This window comes from Arachis stenosperma, chromosome 5 (assembly GCF_014773155.1).
Source record: "Arachis stenosperma cultivar V10309 chromosome 5, arast.V10309.gnm1.PFL2, whole genome shotgun sequence".
NCBI classification, from domain to species: Eukaryota; Viridiplantae; Streptophyta; class Magnoliopsida; order Fabales; family Fabaceae; genus Arachis; species Arachis stenosperma.
The window spans coordinates 83,037,670-83,042,339 of record NC_080381.1 but is presented as its reverse complement, the minus strand read 5'-3'; the positions used below and the strand labels follow the sequence as shown (position 1 = coordinate 83,042,339).

The 4,670-nt window shown below is 39.3% G+C and overlaps 1 non-coding gene across 1 annotated transcript; it reads left to right on the top strand.

Moving 5' to 3' along the window:
* The first annotated feature begins 1,314 nt into the window (after nt 1–1,314).
* Nucleotides 1,315–1,422, top strand: LOC130984260 (small nucleolar RNA R71). Its single transcript, XR_009088205.1, has one exon. It is a non-coding gene; the product is annotated as a small nucleolar RNA R71 (small nucleolar RNA).
* The last annotated feature ends 3,248 nt before the right edge of the window (nt 1,423–4,670 follow it).

Here is a 4,670-nt window from a genome sequence, read left to right as displayed (position 1 = left end):
CAGAACATCCTCTACAAGTCCATAGGCTTGTTTTCTTGAGTTGTCTGCCATCTCTAGTGAGATTTTTGCAGCTTGCACCTCAAAGATCCCTAATTTCTCCATTACAGAGAGGGGCATGAGGTTTACACTTGACCCTAAGTCACACAAGGCCTTCTTGAAGGTCATGGTGCCTATGGTGCAAGGTATAGAAAACTTCCCAGGATCCTGCCTCTTTTGAGGCAGTTTCTACCTAGACAAGTCATCCAGTTCGTTGGTGAGCAAGGGAAGTTCATCTTCCCAAGTCTCATTTCCAAATAACTTGTCATTTAGCTTCATGATTGCTCCAAGGTATTTAGCAACTTGCTCTTCAGTGACATACTCATCCTCTTCAGAGGAAGAATACTCATCAGAGCTCATGAAAGGCAGAAGTAAGTCCAATGGAATCTCTATGGTCTCATTTTGAGCCTCAGATTCCCATGGTTCCTCATTGGGGAACTCATTAGAGGCCAGTGGACGTCTAGTGAGGTCTTCCTCAGTGGCGTCCTCTGCCTCCTCTTCCTTCCAGGGTTCGGCCATGTTGATGGCCTTGCACTCTCCCTTTGGATTTTCTTCTATATTACTTGGGAGAGTACTAGGAGGGAGTTCAGTAACTTTCTTACTCAGCTGACCCACTTGTCCTTCCAAATTCCTAATGGAGGACCTTGTTTCAGTCATGAAACTTTGAGTGGTCTTTATTAGATCAGAGACCATTGTTGCTAAGTCAGAAGTACTCTGCTTAGAACTCTCTGTCTGTTGCTGAGAAGATGATGGAAAAGGCTTGCCATTGCTAAACCTGTTTCTTCCACCATTATTGTTGTTGAAACCTTGTTGAGGTTTCTCTTGATTCTTCCATGAGAAATTTGGGTGATTTCTCCATGAAGAGTTGTAGGTGTTTCCATAGGGTTCTCCTAGGTAATTCACCTCCTCCATTGAAGGATTCTCAGGATCATAAGCTTCTTCTTCAGATGAAGCTTCCTTAGTACTGCCGGGTGTATTTTGCATTCCAGACAGACTTTGAGAAATCATATTGACTTGTTGAGTCAATATCTTGTTCTGAGCCAGTATGGCATTCAGAGTGTCAATCTCAAGGACTCCTTTCTTCTGACTAGTCCCATTGTTCACAGGATTCCTTTCAGAAGTGTACATGAATTGGTTATTTGCAACCATTTCAATTAGCTCTTGAGCCTCTGTAGGCGTCTTCTTCAGATGAAGAGATCCTCCAGCAGAGCTATCCAAAGACATCTTGGATAGTTCAGAGAGACCATCATAGAAAATACCTATGATGCTCCATTCAGAAAGCATGTCTGAGGGACATCTTCTGATTAATTGTTTGTATCTTTCCCAAGCTTCATAGAGGGATTCTCCATCCTTCTGTCTGAAGGTTTGGACTTCCACTCTAAGCTTACTCCATCTTTGAGGTGGAAAGAACTTTGCCAAGAAGGCATTGACTAGCTTTTCCCAAGAGTCCAGGCTTTCTTTAGGTTGAGAATCCAACCATATTCTAGCTCTGTCTCTTACAGCAAAAGGGAATAGCATCAGTCTGTAGACCTCAGGGTTAACCCCATTAGTCTTGACTGTGTCACAGATTTGCAAGAATTCAGCTAAGAACTGATGAGGATCTTCCATTGGAAGTCCATGGAACTTGCAATTCTGTTGCATTAGAGAAACTAATTGAGGCTTAAGCTCAAAGTTGTTTGCTCCAATGGCAGGGATAGAGATGCTTCTCCCATAGAAATCAGGAGTAGGTGTAGTGAAGTCACCCAGCACCTTCCTTGCATTGTTGGCATTGTTGTTGTTTTCGGCTGCCATGGGTTCTTCTTCCTTGAAGAATTCGGTCAGGTCCTCAACAGAGAGTTGTGCTTTAGCTTCTCTTAGCTTTCTCTTCAAGGTCCTTTCAGGTTCAGGGTCAGCTTCAACAAGAATGCCTTTGTCTCTGCTCCTGCTCATATGAAAGAGAAGAGAACAAGAGAAATGTGGAATCCTCTATGTCACAGTATAGAGATTCCTTGAAGTGTCAGAGGAAAAGAAAAATAGAAGAAAGAAGGTAGAAGAATTCGAACTTGATGAGATAGAGTTCGAATTATGCATTAAGAAGGAGCAGTACTCCATAAATAGAAGGATGTGAGAAGGAGGGAAGGGGATTTTTGAAAATTAATTAAAAAGATGTCAAAAACATTTTAAAAATTGATTGATAATTTTCGAAAATTGAAAGTGGAAAAGAAATAAAGTGATTTTTGAAAAAGATTTTGAGATTAGAAGTTAAAAAGATTTGATTGAAAACTATTTTGAAAAAGATGTGGTTGAGAAGATATGATTGGTTTAAAAAAAATGTGATTGAGAAGATATGATTTGAAAACAATTTTAAAAGATATGTTTTGAAAATAATTTTAAAAGATTTGATTTTGAAAATTAGTGACTTGCCTAACAAGAAAAGATATGATTCAAACATTAAACCTTTCTCAACAGAAAAGGCAACATACTTAAAATGTTCAATCAAATCATTAATTGTTAGGAAGTATCTTTGAAAAAGAAAAGAAATTGATTTTGAAAATATTTGATTGAAAAGATATGATTTGAAAAAGATTTGATTTTGAAAAACTTTGAAAACTTGAAAAAAAATTGATTTTGAAAACAAAATCTTCCCCCTAGCACCATCCTGGCGTTAAACGCCCAGAATGGTATACATTCTGGCGTTTAACGCCCAAAATGCTACCTCTTTGGGAGTTAAACGCCCAACCAGGTACCCTGGCTGGCGTTTAAACGCCAGTCTGTCTTCTTCACTGGGCATTTTTGAATGCTCAGCTTTTTCTGTATAATTCCTCTGCAGTATGTTCTGAATCTTCAATTCTTTGTATCATTGACTTGAAAAGACACAAATTAAAAATATTTTTGGATTTTTAATAATCAAAATGCAACAAGAATCAAATAACAATGCATGCAAGACACCAAACTTAGCAGTTTGTATACTACTGACACTATATGAGACGCATAAACACTCAAGCCAAAAGAATTCAAAGATCAGAGTAAGAAATCATCAAGAATTTCTTGAAGATCCTTAAGACACATGAATGAATGCATGCAATTGACACCAAACTTAAGATGAGACACTAGACTTAAGCAATAAACATCAAATATTTTTGGTTTTTATAATTTTGTAATTTTTTTTTTGTGTTTTTCGAAAATTAAGTGGAAAAAGGTATCAAAATTCTTAATGAGAATTCCAGGAATCAGTGCAATGCTAGTCTAAGACTCCGGTCCAGGAATTAGACATGGCTTCACAGCCAGCCAAGCTTTCAAAGACAGCTTTGGTCCAAAACACTAGACATGACCAAAGGTCAGCCAAGCCTTAGCAGATCACTGCTCCAAAAGCAAAATTGATTAAAATCAACAAGCTTTTGTGGTGATAAGTTGAAACCTCGGTCCAATCAGATTAGACATGGCTTCTCAGCCAGCCAGATTTCAACAAATCATCATGAAACTCTAGAATTCATCTTCAAGAATTTCGAAAAAAATAAATACCTAATCTAAGCAACAAGATGAATCGTCAGTTGTCCAAACTGAACAATCCCCGGCATTGTTACCAAAAGCTTGCTCAAAACTTGAACAATCCCCGGCAACGGCGCCAAAAACTTGGTGCGCGAAATTGTGAACAATACTTTTCACAACTCTCATAATCCCTGGTCATGAACTCCAAAAACTTGGTGGTTCAATTCCATGGCATTACACAACTTCGCACAACTAACCAGCAAGTGCACTGGGTCGTCCAAGTAATACCTTACGTGAGTAAGGGTCGATCCCACGGAGATTGTTAGCATTGAAGCAAGCTATGGTCATCTTGTAAATCTTAGTCAGGCAAACTCAAATGTATATGATGATGAACGAAAATAACATAAAAGATAAAGATAGTGATACTTATGTAATTCATTAGTAGGAACTTCAGATAAGCGCATGAAGATGCCTTCCCTTCCGTCTCTCTGCTTTCCTACTGCCTTCATCCAATCCTTCTTACTCCTTTCCATGGCAAGCTCGTGTAGGGTTTCACCGTTGTCAATGGCTACCTCCCATCCTCTCAGTGAAAGCGATTGCATATGTCCTGTCACGGCATAGCGGAATTCAGCTATCGGTTCTCGGTCAGGCCGGAATAATATCCATCGATACTTTTGCGTCTGTCACTAACGCCCCGCCTGCTAGGAGTTTGAAGCACGTCACAGTCATTCAATCATTGAATCCTACTCAGAATACCACAGACAAGGTTTAGACCTTCCGGATTCTCTTGAATGCCGCCATCAGGTCCTGCCTATACCACGAAGATTCTGGTTAAAGAATCCAAGAGATATTCACTAAGCCTTGTAGAACAAGAATGGTTGTCAGTCACCTTGTTCATAGGTGAGAATGATGATGAGTGTCACGAATCATCACATTCATCAAGTTGAAGAACAAGTGATATCTTAGAACAAGAACAAGCGGAATTGAATGGAAGAACAATAGTAATTGCATTAATACTCGAGGTACAGCAGAGCTCCACACCTTAATCTATGGTGTGTAGAAACTCCACCGTTGAAAATACATAAGAACAAGGTCTAGGCATGGCCGAATGGCCAGCCTCCCAAAGTGATCAAAAGATCTAAAGAAAAAGGTTCCAAAGATCCGAA